Consider the following 15,499-nt stretch of genomic DNA (forward strand, 5'->3'; position numbering starts at 1 on the left):
AACTCTCCGTTCTCTCTGCTGCTACCACCGGCGTTTTCGACACCGCGCCACAAAGTGTACACCGCCCTGTTCGTGGCCGGGAAACGCCTTCCGGGATCACTAACGGCGGCGCGTGGTCCCGCCAGTCGTCTGAGCGGCCTGTTTATGGTAACTGACCAGTTCTCCGACACAAGGTTCCTTATAGACACGTGCGCAAATCGGCGTGGTTCCACCGACTGAGGTTAATCGTTCGATGTCATCAGGGCAGTCGCTCCGTGCTGCCAACGCCTCGTCTATATCCACGTACGGACTACGATCTCTCACCCTCGACTTCGGGCTTCGCCGCACTTTTCGATGGGTCTTCGTCTTCGCAGACGTGGCTCACTCGATCATCGGCTCGAAATTGCTCTCATAATTTGACTTGGACGTCAGCGTGCGGCATCGTCGCCTTATCGACGGTCTGACTCATCTACCCATCTTGGGAGTGTTGTCCGACCTTGCTCCCATGGGCATCCGCACGCTGATACCTTCCTCTAAGTTCGAAAAAGTGTTGGCGGGTTTCCCGGAGCTCACCAAGCCATGCAACCTCACTCAGGCGCCTAAACATACGGGGACACACAACATCGTCACCCGGGGTCTACCCGCAGCTGCTCAATCACGCCGCTTGTTTGGAGACCGTCTAGCAATCGCCATACGTGAGTTCTACCAATGCTGCAGCTCGGCATTATACGCCCGTCGTCCAGCGCGTGGGCGTCTCCGCTGCATCTAGTGCCCAAGCGTGATCCCGGTGACTGGCGTCCATGTGGCGACTATCGGGCGTTGAATGCCAAGACTGTCCACGACAGCTATCCGCTGCCCCACATCCAGGACTTGACGTTGCGCCTCGCCGGCTGCACCATTTTTGCAACGCTGACCTCGTTAAGGCATATCACCAAATTCCCATCGAACCCGCCCACATACCTAAGACCGCCATCACGGCACCCTTTGGTTTGTTTGAGTACGTGCGGATGCCTTTTGGACTACGCAATTCGGCTCAAAGCTTCCAGCGGTTCATGGCTGAGGTCACGCGGGGCCTACCGACTGTATTCGCGTACCTTGATGATGTCCTCATCGCCAGTCGTACGCCTGATGATTATGAGCAAAACCTACGTGCGGCTCGACTGGTCACCAGATGTGGAAAGTCACTGGATGCTGCAGGACGGCGATGCGTTATTGTCCGGGTTACCAGATGTGGGATGCCATTCGGTAGAAGGACGGATCCCAACATAAAACGTGACAACTGTTTATTAGCGACGGCAGCGGACGAGCAAACCCACGCTACGCTCGTCCGGGTAGCGGAAGGAAAACAGCCGCACTTTCCAGCCGGGCAGCCTGTTTTTGTGACCGCCGTTGGTGACGGATGCCTCGGGTGACGCAGCGGTGGCGCTGTGCTTTATCGGTAACGCAGTCCAGCGCGTGTGGCCGTGTTAGGCTGGGCCGGATGATAACAAGGTGGAAGCTGTGCGGAAATGTGCGCAGTGTGTCGCCACACCATTTATTGAGGTGTGCCCTGCTTCTGCTAACTTCCGTCAAGAGCAACATCGATATCAATATCCCCGTCATTGAGGTCCACTGCTTCTTAGCTGCACGTTCCAATCATCTTTCAGCGGTGGCGGTAACATGATTCAGTAGTACCTCATTGTACAGCGAAATTTTTTTCGGTGGTTTTGCAAGTTGAGCATGACACACAACATAGTCTCAGCAGCTGCTCCTTTTCCTATGCATTGCAATGCATAAAAAAACATCAGATTGACCTCGCAAAGGCCCGATGTTGTCGGTTTCGATGCCTCGAACCGGTGAGCGGAGAAGCACTTGACACTGCAGGGAAAGCGCGCAAGGAACTCGTTTTCGTGCAGCGTCTTCAACAAGCTGCATATCGCCACCGCACACTTTACACGCACAGCTTTCGGCGACGGCACACGAGAGAAGGTCATTGAGGCCATCACCGCGTTGACTATCACTTGCCTTCGTGTTCAAGCGTTCCGCCGAGTGTGAAAGCTTCGATGCAGACGCGCCCGTGGTGGCCGCGGCGTCCACCACTGGACTGTGTTGCGGTGATTTGGCCTCATTGGAGATCGACTTCTGCCGGTTCCCATAGAAGCGGCGTTTTTTAAAGCACTTTTTTGCCTTTTTCATTGAATGACGGCTAAATAACCAGCACCAAAGTAAAATCGAATTCGATTGTCCGCGAAAACGCCGAAGCACGAGCAAAGTGCCGCGCGTGGCGAGTAATCCGTCTGTGTTTGAGGATTGGTTTGGCTAAATAAAATATGCTAGCTAGCTTGTCACTGTGGCCTTATGATTGACAGTCATGCCGCTGAACGTGAACATCATAGGTGTTAAAAAAACCTCTTTCAATTTAGGGGAGGCAGAGAATCCGAACAGGTGTCAAGGGTGGGTAGGTTGTTGCTGGCTAGGTTTTGAAAAATATTGATTTTGGAAGTAAAGATTTCGCGTGCGCGTATATGAGGCACTAACAAGAAAGAATAAGAATTTTAAATGTCACAAAAACAAATTTTTTTTCGCAAATTTTGCTTAAGCCTGTACGAGGCGGATGATGCACCTGTCGATGCTGCGCGCAGGAGCATATGTTCAAGTTCCTGGAGTTCGGCCTGAAGGGCGAGAAGCAGGTCGAAGTGGCGCTCTCTTCCACGCTGGCCCTCATGACATACGAGATGAAGGAGAAAGTCACAAGTCCCGTGAAGTTCGGCGAGCCCTGCGTGAGGCGCCACGCGCAGATGTTCACCGCCTACTGCCTCGAGAAGCTGCCCAACGAACAGGAGCACAGTGACAGCGTGACCGCAGTGGGATTCAACGGCACCATGCTGTTCACCTTCGAGACGGCGGCGATTGTGGGGAAGAAGGCGAGTGCAGTTTGAACCCACTTTGGGCACAAATCCCCACCTCTCGGTTCTCTGAGGAGGGGTCACAAGTTCCTCACATCCCGCTGTACTCCTCGCCACTGGATGTCACAAACACATTGCCCCATCTCGCAGGGCCTGACTTTATAGGGGCGACGGCCGAGGAGCATTAGGTGCTGGCTAAGGACGAGATTGTAGTTCTACGGCTCATTTAACGTCCATTAGAAATAGTGAACGGCTACTTTTTAATATGAAAATTTTATTAACGACTCCAAGGAACACAGAGGAAAAATGGGCATATGTAGATTTCCTAACGCTTCTTACTGACATAAAGGCTACTTACACTGACACCCGAGCTTACAAAGCTAGACAAAGCCAATAAATGAAATACGAGTATCGCCTCCAGAGGCCGCTTCCAAAAGCAAACTGCGCTCACAACACATCATGACGCAGATATTTGAAGCTGGACTCCGCCGCCGTCCACTTTATCGGCGATCACGGAGTACATAACAATCTCGACATTGCCATCAACGTCACGAGTACTATAACTGTGTGGTCGTAACAAAAATATATTCAATTAGTCTTTATTTCGCCGCAAAAAAGGCAGATTACCCCCGAGAAACAAACAGCAGCGATTAACTTGACCGGCTTCTGGTCCTCTATTCTATGCTCTTTACCAGAAACTTTATCAGCAATGAATATGTTCTTTTGCTGCTTAACAAATGTCAGAAGAGGCACAAAATATAAGGCAGACTTGTCTCTAGTTCTTCCTTAAGAATCTAAGAATCGCAAGGCTGCGAGACTGCAGATTCAAAACTACCGGAATAGCTGCACTACGGATATGCCATTACGTCCTCTTACAATCGAAGAATCGGTTATTTTTTCTGGTACTTCGCCAGGTTAGTAAAAAGGGATGAAAGAAGCAACACGCGACACAAGCGCGGTTTCGCAACTGGGTATTTATTAGAAGAACACGAAATATGAACCAACGTCGTCAAGAATTTGTGGAGAAAAATTGACCTGCTTGTTCCTTTAGTCCTTGTATGCGATTCAACATGCCCAAAGTTCTTTCTTACTGGATGTAGGCTGTGTACGAACCAGCTTCATTTTAGCTTCAGTTATCCAACTTTTTACTGCAGGAACATGACAGAGCTGCAGTTTAGCTGGACCGAAAAGCCGGTCGAAGAAATCCACAGAAGCTCCGGGAAAAAAATGGCTGTGGTTAAACGCGGCTTGAACCTAGTTATACGAGCAAAAGCTCTGTCAAATAAAATGTCAAGGTCAATGTCACGTACCCATTAGTCATAGTCATAAGGTCACATCGTGATACTGCAATAGCTTGGGCCATACCACCACGCACTTATGTTTGGTTTGACATTGTGATGCATTGAAGGTCATTCTCATCGACATCGAAATCGCAAGTTGCACCAAGGAATAAAGCTCTCGCTCTGAAACCGTCGAACATAAACTAATCATATACCATTCTTGTTCGAAGCACATTGTGTTTCTGACAAGCTTACAGGAAGAACATGTAGGGATTGCGTACGATTCCTATTAGCTCACCTAACAAGCCTGCAAACAAATGATGCTAATATGTTAACTAAGATGAGGGAGATACCCACAGTGAGGCAAGAAACTCACTTGACGATGAACAGAATGGCACAGAAAAGTTATCAAATACCAATTTCTGGCCGCAAGCCACACATAGGACAAACTGCGAGGTGCAATAACCGCTGTCTGATAAATAACGCCAGTAAATTTAAAGCGACAATAGTTTCCAATCTTACTAGTTACGGGGGTGGTTGTGATGTTGCGGCTCACAGCTTAAAAAAAATTGCTTTTTATTAAGCAAATAAAAGGCGCAGTAACTGTCTCACATCTTGGTGGACACCGCAACCGCGCAGTGAGGAAGGGAGGAGTGAAATAACGAAGATAAAAAGGTGCCGTAGTGGAGGGCTTCAGATTAATATCGTCCACCTGGGGATCTTTAACGTGCACTGACATCGCACAGCACGCGGGGGCCTATGTGTTTCGCCTCCATCGGTATGCAGCAGCGAAAGCTCGGTTTGAACCAGAGTACTGTGGCTCAGTAGCCGGGCGCACTAACCACTGAGCCGCCACGCAGATTCCTGTTTAATCAAGCGCACAATATAAGGGAAGGTCGGACCAAATGTGCGCCCGAGATCCTGAAGGCCTTCATCAACCCCCAGAAAAGCTTGTGTGAGCCTTGTCTGTAGCCTTGTCCGCGTAAATGTGTAGCAGATGTCTCTGTGTTTAAGCCCCTTCTTTTCTTCTTCTGGCTGCAGATACGCCGCTTCGTCATCTCCCTGGACGACAAGGTTTTCAGGCGGGTGGGTTGGGCCTTGTTCGACCTTTCCTACGAAGTCTACAACAAAAGGGTCTGCAAAGTCAAGGACGCCATCCCCAACAATTTCCCGCGGCTAGTGGCCGCACAGGCAGTTTTGAAAGAAAATAGAAACAGGAAGTTTAATGTCTGAAAACAGCAGACTCTCTGCTCTAATGAAAGGATGGAAGAAGTGGATTATGCGACGATATGAATGTTTCGAATATATTTTAATAAATGAACAACTTTGTCGATGAACAACGTTCTATCTCATGTAAGGCCCGGAATTTGGAGAAGATAGCTTCGAAGTTTATTATTCAAACTATGCCTTCGAAGAACATGATGTTTAACGATGATTAGCATGGCATTAATCAGTTTTCACACCGCTACACTGGTGATACCTGCATCATTAAATCGCTAAGGCGTTAGAAAAAGACTTCAAAATAGAACTCTGCTAGTAGAGCTTTCCCCAGTTGTTCGCGGGATTTCTAGTGGCTGCCTCAGATGCAATAAAATGTGTTGGCCTTGTATACCTGATAAGAAACCGCACATATACTCAAATCATCCCTGCTCTAGATATTTCGATGTTTACTCTAGACGTTTTCTCTAGGTGTTTGCTCTAGAGAGATCGGTATTAAGGCCAGCACTGCTCGCGCAACAGAGGTGTTTCAAAGTGAAGCAAAACGTGGTCTCGGAGGCACAAAAGTATGACGGCGGCACACGACAGCTTTAATTGCGGAAGGCTTTTTCGCGTAGAGGACGTAATCTGGCTAGTGATGGTAACTGTTTGATATGTATATGAATTTATTTCAATCTTTGGCGCCTATTTCTTTTGTCAAGTTATTTCCGAGTGAAAACAGCGCACTCTAGCGTTTTCCTTAGAACTCAGCTCCCGGGAGTCGACGGATGGCTATCCAACTCCTCAATATGCACCCTCGTTAAACTTACTGCCTACAATACCATTGTCCTCCACTACCTGCGTTCCAGCACCATACATCCACGCACGATTCACGCCCTCAATCACACCCAGAACACGTAATGGCAGCAACTCCAGACACACTCCTTTACACCCCCTCACTTAGTCCATTACTCTTAAGCCAACTTTTTCTCGCCCCACTCCACCATTCGGAACGGCATCCCATCCTCTGCGTTTATTCCTGGATTTGTCTACATCCTCTCCGCGCTCCTCCCATACACACTCCCATCCCCTCATCCTGGGAGACCACTCCTTTGTCAACACAGCCCGTCGACCTGTTGTAACTACTCGAACTGGTCATGCTCGAGGCAGAGGTCAGAGGGCTTTAGGATAAAGGAACCTTCATGGCAGTGGTTGACCTCATCATCATCATCAGCCTTACTACACCCACTGCAGGGCAAAGGCCTCTCCCATGTCTCTCCAATTAACCCTATCTTTTGCCAGCGGCATCCACCCTTTGCCTGCAAACTTCTTAATCTCATCCGCCCACCTAACCTTCTGCCGCCCCCTGCTCCGCTTACTTTCTCTTGGAATCCACTCCGTTACCCTTAAGGACCAGCGATTATCTTGCCTTCGCATTACATGCCCTGCCCAAGCCCATTTCTTTCTCTTGATTTCTACTAGGATGTCATTAACCCGTGTTTGTTCCCTCACCCACTCTGCCCGCTTCCATTCTCTTAACGTTACACCTATTATTTTTCTTTCCATGGCTCGCTGCGTTGTCCTTAACTTAAGCTGAACTCTTTTCGTTAGCCTCCACGTTTCTGTCCCGTAGGTGAGTACCGGTAAGATTATGCTGTTGTACACTTTCCTCTTGAGGGAAATTGGTAAACTGCCACTCATGATCTGCGAGAGCTTGCCATATGCGCTCCACCCCATTCTTATCCTTCTAGTTATCTCCCTCTCAAGATCCGGATCAGCTGTCACTACCTGCCGTAAGTAGACGTATTCCGTCACAATTTCTAGGGTCTCGCTGCCAATTGTGAACTGTTGTTCCCTTGGTAGGCTGTTGAACATTACCTTGGTTTTCTGCATGTTAATTTTTAGACCGATCGATCTGCTCTGCCTGTCTAACTTATGAATCATGATTTGCAGTTCACCTCCTGAGTGACTCAGCAAGGCAATGTCATCAGAAAATCGCAGATTATTTAGGTATTCTTCATTTATTCTTATTCCCAACTGTTCCCAATTCAGGCCTCGAAATACCTCCTGTAAACATGCGGTGAACAGCATTGGCGAGATCGTGTCTCCTTGCCTGACGCCCTTCCTTATTGGAATTTTATTGCTGACTTTATGGAGGACTATATTAGCTGTGCAGTTGCTATATATATCTTCCAGTATTTTGCACATAATCCTCTTCTACCCCCTGATTACGCAATGCCTGCATGACTGCTGAGGTTTCCACTGAGTCGAATGCTTTCTCGTAATCAATGAAAGCTATATATAGAGGTTGGTTATATTCTGCGCATTTCTCTATCACCTGATTGATAGTGTGAATATGATCTGATGTGGAATATCCTTTACGAAAGCCTGCCTGATCATTTGGTTGATTAAAGTCTTACGTTTCCCTGACTCTATTAGCGATTACCTTAGTAAATACTTTGTAGGCAACGGATAGTAAGCTGATCGGCCTGTAATTTTTCAATTCCTTTGCGTCTCCCTTCTTATGAATTGAGATAATGTTTGCATTATTCCAAGCTTCTGGTACAGTCGAGGTCATAAGGCATTGCGTATACAGGGTGGCTAGTCTTTCTAGCACGATGTCCCCTCCATCCTTCAACAGATCTGCTGTTACCTGATCCTCCCCATCTGCTTTTCCTCTTTTCATTGCTTCTAAGGCTTTCTTTACTTCATCTTTCGTTACTGGTGGGATGACGCATTGCTGTGCACTGCTGTATTTCTCATTAACGCTCTGATTACATTGGCTACTGTACAGGTCTGTGTAGAACTCTTCGGCTACGTTAATTATCTTATCCATATTGCTAATGACATTGCCCTGCTTGTCTCTTAATGCATACATCTCTTCACTGTTTTTAGGCTACCTCCATTCTTTATACCGTGCTCGATTCTCTCCATATTAAACTTCCTTATGTCGTCTACCTTGCGCTTATTTATTAACTTTGATAGCTCCGTTAGTTCTATTCTATCGGAAGGGTTAGAAGCCCTCATGTTTTGACGCTTCTTAATCAGATCTTTCGTCACCTGAGATAGCTTCCCGGTATCCCTTCGAACTGTCCTACCGCCTACTTCTACTGCGCACTCCGTAATTATTGACGTCAGATTATCGTGCATTGAATGAACATCAAGATCATCTTCCTCAGTTAAAGGCTAATATCTGTTAAGCAGCGCTATCCGTAACTCCTGTGCTTTCCCTCTTACGGCTAACTCCTTAATGGTCTTCTTCACTAGCTTCTTCCGTTCCCTCTTCAAGTCTAAGCTAATTCTAGACCTTACCATTCTATGGTCGCTGCAACGCACCTTTCCGAGGACGGCCACATCCTGAATGATGCCAGGTTTAGCGCATAGTATGAAGTCGATTTCATTTTTAATCTCACCATTGTGGCTCTTCCAGGTCCACTTCCTCTTTTCTCGTTTGCGGACGAAGGTATTCATGATCCGTAAATTATTTCTATCCGCGAATTCGACTAATAGCTCTCCCCTGCTATTTCAAGAGCCCATCCCATAGACACCTACCGCGTGGTAGTCAGCCTGCTCCTTGCCCACCTACGCATTGAAGTCGCCCATCAGTGCAGTGTACTGCGATTTTACTTTATTCATTGCCGATTCTACGTCATCATAGAAACTTTCAACGGTCTGGTCATCATGGATGGATGTGGGTGCGTAGGCCTGCACCACTTTCAGCTTGTACCTCCTATTCAGCCTAATTACTATAGCTGCTACCCTCTCGTTAATACTGTAGAACTCCTCTACGTTGCCAGCTATATCCTTATTAATGAGGAATCCCACGCCTAGTTCTCGTCTCTCCTCTAACCCGCGAAAGCTCTTTATGTGTCCGTACTTTAGTACTGTATACGCCTCACCTGTCCTAACTTCGCTAAGCCCTATCACATCCCATTTAATTCCCGCTAGGCTAGCCTCACTAGCTAAAGTTCTAGCGTTAAACGTTGCCAGGTTCAGTTTACAATGGCGGCCTGTCCGGAGCCAGAGATTCTTAGCACCCTCCGCTGCGTCACAGGTCTGACCGCCGCCGTGGTCAGTTGCTCTGCAGCCGCTGGGGACTGAGGGCCGAGGGTTAATTGGTATGATCATAGAAGGTTGTGGCCATGTACTACACCAGGGTGGCCAAATCCTGCTCTGGTGAGAGAGTGCGTGGTCGGTTCTGGTTACCGAGATCAGGCCGCACTCCAGGCCTGGTTATGCAATTCCATCGACACGCGGATTTTTTTAAAAACCCGGTGGAGAATTGCGCGGCACCAGGATTTGATCCCCGGTCCTCTTGCATGCGAGGCGGATGTTCTACCTGTACGCCATCGCTGCGTCGTGGCTGACCTAATTTCCATCTAATGTTTCCTTGCTCTTCCGACTCCTCCTCAAGTTATTAGAGCCGAAGCTCTACTACTCTACTCCGAAGCATAATTTCACTGCTTGTTGCCGATGGTTGTCCACGGCGCCCCTAGCAACCGGATCTGTGTCTAGAAACAGATGGAAATTTCCTTTTTTCAATGTAAAAACTTTTGCTTGCTGTTTCACACTTTGTTGTATATATTTGTTCATTTCATGACTGCTCACCGTTACGTGTAGTTGCCAGTGTGGGGTCTGCGGCCTTGTCAAGCTGCCTTAATGACAGCTTTTTCTGCAGGCCTCCGGCATCATGTGCGTTTGATGCAAATAAAGTTTTTATTATTATTATCATTATTAATAATATTATCAATATTATCATTATTATTCATTATGGTCGCTGAGCAGAGCTCCGCGCATCGCCGCGGCGTAGCTCAGCAGGATTGCAAGCTAAGCATATAAGCGTGTTCTAGTTAGTGTGGTTAACCGTGATGCCATTATAGCATAGTAATAAGCATAATTAGTATTAAACATAAGAATGTTCATGTGTAATAGATAATTGGTAAGAGAAAGTTCTGCCCCATTAAGTCAGACGAATTAGATTAATTACCGCAGATAATCAGTTAATACTTTTACGGTGTGGAATGGCATAGGAAGACACGAACTCAGGATTCTCCTGCAAACCACCGGCCAACTGTCCTCCTCTTTCGCATTTTCTTGGTGCTCTTTCGCCGTTACATTTTTCCACAGGGAGGAGAGGGGAGGAGGGGAGGGACAGGGAACACACTAAATGTTCCCGAACTCACCCGTACACGAAAACACAGACAAGTTCCAGTCCAAGTCTAAATCCGGGGATGCTGTTAGATGTTCACGAGGTTCTCAAGTCATGGCGTCCCACGGAAGGCAGACCTCAGTGCACTGGGACCGGTGCGATCTGCTACTGACTGTGGGCGCTCTTGAAGTCGTTGGCCAAAAGCGACGGGAGGTAGTGGCTGCGTAGGTTTCTCTTGAGTGGCAAGTGCTCCAGGCGCACGATGTCGCCGCATTTGATGGGTTCGCCCCGAAAGCAGCTCGTTTCTGTCTGGCGCTTGACCACCCATTGGCTGTTGAGCTTGGCCTGATTCCGCGTGCCCGTCACCGACTGCTGGCCGCTGCCCTCCGAGCAGCGCACCCCGTGCGAGTGCAGTCGCACGTCCCAGCGCCCGTTCAACCGCTTGGTTAGTGAGCCGCAAGTCACATGCCGGGAGTAGAACTCGGGATATCGGCGACCAGATCGCACAGCAAGCCGCTTGCACACGCGCGTGAGCCATGAGAAGGTTGCGCTGGACGCCTAGGCGGGCGCGACGAAGCCATCTGTGGTCTGGTGGGGACGCGGTAGAATGGGGCGGGACCAACTGCGTGCCGAGGGGGGTGGAGGGCGTTCTGCCATAGACGACCGATCGGCGTCAAATGCGTTGCTCCTTGCGTCGCAGTGTTGACGGCGAAAGCTGCAGCAGGGGAAAAAAGAAAACGATAACAGTTTTTGTGGGACGGAGCGACGTAGGAAGCAAGCATATCCGTCAGGGTACGGTTGACACGTTCCACGAGGCCACTGCGCTGCGGATGATTCACAGATGTAGTGGAATGCGCAATGCCGTAAAAGCTGAGGGCTCGCTCAAATTCATGCGACATGAAACTGCTCGCACGGTCCGCGGTGAGGGGTCTGGGTGCACCGTGCCGCAAATCGAGATGCCATTTCGCAAACAAGACGGCATGAGCGGACGACGTGTCAAGAACGGGCAGTGCTTCGACACACTTGGAGAAGTGGTCGATCGTGATCAGAACATAGCGGTTGCCGGCACACGTGTCCGGAAACGGGCCCAAATGGTCGAGTCTAACCAGCTCGAAAGTTTAATATTGAGGCCAAAAATCCTGCATGGATGGCTTGGTTACTCGTGTAGACGGCTTCCTGTATTGGCACGTCTGGCCGGATGCCACATGCTGGTTGTCGTCTCTATACATATTAGGCCACCAAAATCGCTCCGATACTCGTGCGTAGGTCTTGCCGCGACCAAGGTGACTAGCCGTGGGAGCGTCGTGCAAACCTCGCAAGACCTGCGACCGCAGCCTTCCCGGCAGCGCTGGCAACCACATGAGAGATCGACCACGGAGCCGCTTCACATCACATAAAAGGGCATTCTCCACCCGATACACCTGGCGTACTTTGCGGTGGCGTGTGCCGGCACCGGTGCTGAGGGAGCGGATTATGGGAGCTGTGCCAACGGATAACTACAAAAGCTAAACACGTGACGTGATCTTCAGCTTGGCCTCAAAACAAAAATTTAGTGAAATGCAAGAGCAACAGTGGGTGAAAGAATGACGTCATATAGTGTACAACGCAATGTAAGCCACGTGACTTAGCCTGACGCAAGTCCGCTCATTGAAAAGGCCTCTACAGAGGCTACTCTCGCCACAGATGGCGGCCACATGAACCGGAATGAAGGCGTCGCTTCGATGAGCTCCGGTGCAGGAAACCGTCCTAGTCGTTTACATATAATAAAGGCAGCTACGTCATATGACGAGGTGATAAATACGGACGTTTAGAAACTGCAGTCATATCTTCATTTAGGCGGTTGACATCTAAGGCGTATGCTGTGGTGCTCGAAAAGAATGTGGTGCCCCAACAGAGAAGCCGCTGCCTCCCCTGGATCAACTAAAAAAAACTACACAAAGGACTTGTAAAACCGCGGAATTTGAGTAATGTCCTTCATGATATACGTATACACAATATAAGAAAAATTGCAAATGGAATACGACTGGCCGCTCGGCTCTCCTACAAATCCCACAATTGTCGTGACCTGCCAAATGCCGAGCTTGGGGCCGCGAGCTCTCAATCTTGAGCACGACGACGAAAGACAGCACCGCAGCACTTTTCTTCGCTCAGCATTTCTCCCAACTGGATCTTTATCCTGAATTTCACGCCAAAGCAACTCTCTATCAATAAAGAAATCTTTATGCTTTGTAATACACATATTCCTCGCTTTACTTATTTTCACGTACTAGAATCTCGCAAGCGGCGATAGTAAAAACTCTGCTGGGGGCGAACCCCGACAAAGGAAGACGAGGCTCACTGGTCGAGCTGTAACGTAGAACAACCTCGATTTGACGAGGACGTCGACTCTTATTACCTTCAGCGACGTGGTAGTTAATAGCCTATTACAATGTGCAAATCCACAGACAAGTCACAAGCCAATCCAGTGAACGTAAACTAGGAACGAAGCCGACAATACAACATAGACTGCTTCCATTGTAGCAGACGAAAACCTACACGAAACTAAAACATCAACCCATGAAGTGAAACCGATGCATACATGAAATTCAAAACTGATCACGCATTGGAAGCAAAAGCACATAAGGATACATATATGAAATTCAAATTGCAGACGCTCACCTCGATGGCAATGCATAGAAAGTAGATGCGTGCAATTCAGTGTACTCCTTTGTGCTTCAGTGCAATGCACAGAAAAATTTCACCATACACAGAAACTGCAGAACACACACTTTCTCTGTATTCGGGTGCAGCGCCACAGGAATCTAGCTAGAGTTTTTCGACAACAAAGCCCACAACAAAACCGAACCCATGCACACATAGTATATCAACAGTTTTATGCTTTCAGCCTTTTTCCAAACTAGACTTCATCTTAAGACTACTTAAAAAAAGGTCATGCAGAGAAGCTTAACTGAGCAGCTGTCCGCATGGTCACGAGTTTGCCGAAGCACGCCCGAAGGGACCAGCTGAGCGGAACGCCTGCTGGAATTTATATTTTGGGGGAAAATCGTATTCCAGCCAACAAAGCAGGTCACCCCTCAGATGATCACGTCCGTCCTCCATGAGTTCGTACAACTGTAATTGCGGGTGGCAAACCATTGCCAGAAAAGCTGGCTTCAGAAGGTGGCAACTCGGAACGACGCAAGCGTAATGTTAAGGCGCTGAGACGTAGCACAGCGCCCAAACCGCTTGCTTCTATCACTATCGTAAACAACGATATGGCACAGGCTTTACTCTCCGCAGCCTCACCACGGTGATCACAGTACCAGCGAGAATGGAGTTCCCAAGCATGTCCGGATGGCGGCGTGGGTCGACGTGACCCGTCGCTTGCTGAATGCAGCTATACATGCGACCGCAAAAGATGTGCCGGTGCCTCAGACGCGTGAGGTGAGGAAGTAGATTCGAGAAGCCTCAAGGACATTTTTTTTACTGCGACAGTGCCGGCTGGCATAAAGTATCATTTACCAACAGGACATGCTACCTAATTTGGAGCCTGGGGGAAACTCGTCGGCGCAGCCGTGAACGTAAGAAAAACGATGCACGTACATCATCGCCAAAGTAGTGGTGGCGAGCCCTGAGGAACGGAGAAGCGAGGAAACCAATATTTATAGCCTTTAGTCGCACGACATGTAATAGCCAATTAAAAAAGTACACATATGCAAATCCAAGACACAAGACAATAGATTGATCTAAAACCCGGAGCGGGAACCCACCACACAACAAATGCCTCCTTCTTTGTAGAAGAGAAAGCACGCAAGGAACTGAAACATCAGCGCATGAACAACTAACATAAATACATGCGTGAAGTTGAAAACTGAACACATAGTCACCAAAGCCCAGAAGGACACATACATGAAAATCAAATTGCATACACTCATTTATTTTGATGCGATGTTTATTGCCTCAGGGCATAAAAACTATGAAGTGCGAAATGAGTGAGATGCTTAAATAAATGAAAAAAGGTGGGCTGATTCGATGAAATCAAGAAGTGAACAATGATATGGACCCTATGTCCAGGCGATATAGCAATCTGGATTGTCCAGTGAGAGTGCCACTGCCGCCAGGTGCCGAATTCTTGTCGGCTTCTGCGCCGGGCAGTCCCACAACAGATGGTGGATATCGCCTCACAGTCTGTTCTTGCAGACTGGTCACCCGGGACGGGGATATAAATCTTTGAAATGCGGTCACTTGCGTGTCACAGCTGGAGTTAGGGCAACCCCGACCCGTATCCTCCGAAGCGCAACCTCCTCTATACGGGTAAGACCACGGGGGAGGGATACCGCACACGGAGGAATTAGAGCATGTGTGCGGCGCCGGAGGTGCTCCTTTCTTGTTGAAAGGAGGGTGGTGTCATCCAGAGTAAGGACTCGAGGCAAAGACGAGGTTGGAGTCGAAAGGCGGGTCACAGAATCTGACTTGTCGTAGTAGGCGTGTGACGTGAAGGACGTACGTGCGAATGACAATGCGAGCCGTGGGTAGCATGGGAACGGCGGCCACAGAGCAAAGTGCCTCTTGAACTGGAAGCATCTCCGCACAGGATGATGGAGGTTCTGAGAGGCGAAACCTTGACGTTTTGCTCAGAGCTGGCTTGCAAGGACAGCAAACTGCCGTTGTTTCGCAAGCCTGGATGCTTGCGTCAACGTACATAACGGTGGAGCCACGCGGCAGATTGGCATCTTACCCTATAGTTGGTCGCGAAACGACGATGCCGCGGTAGATGATGGCCGACGTAGATCAGTTGGCTTGTTGTCGCTTAGCTGCACAAAACGCCAAGGAGGAAGAACTGGCGGGGGCGTCTGTAGAATGGAGTGCGATGAAGCATAAGCCCTGAGTGCACACGATGTGTGTGTAAGGCTTGACTTTAGGCGGCGAGCATCGCGTCGTTGCTGCACCAGCTAATGTAGTGTATTCATCTGCGCATGTTCTTGCAGCGCCACGATAGGTGTAATGCGGGGAAGGCAAGTGATGACCCT

General features: G+C 48.8%; 1 pseudogene; it reads left to right on the plus strand.

The window, feature by feature from the left end:
- The window catches only part of LOC144108637 (uncharacterized), a 199,260-nt pseudogene that overhangs the window by 123,059 nt on the left and 60,702 nt on the right, over positions 1 to 15,499 (plus strand).

The sequence above is a fragment of the Amblyomma americanum genome, chromosome 10 (genome assembly GCF_052857255.1).
Source record: "Amblyomma americanum isolate KBUSLIRL-KWMA chromosome 10, ASM5285725v1, whole genome shotgun sequence".
Taxonomy (NCBI): domain Eukaryota; kingdom Metazoa; phylum Arthropoda; class Arachnida; order Ixodida; family Ixodidae; genus Amblyomma; species Amblyomma americanum.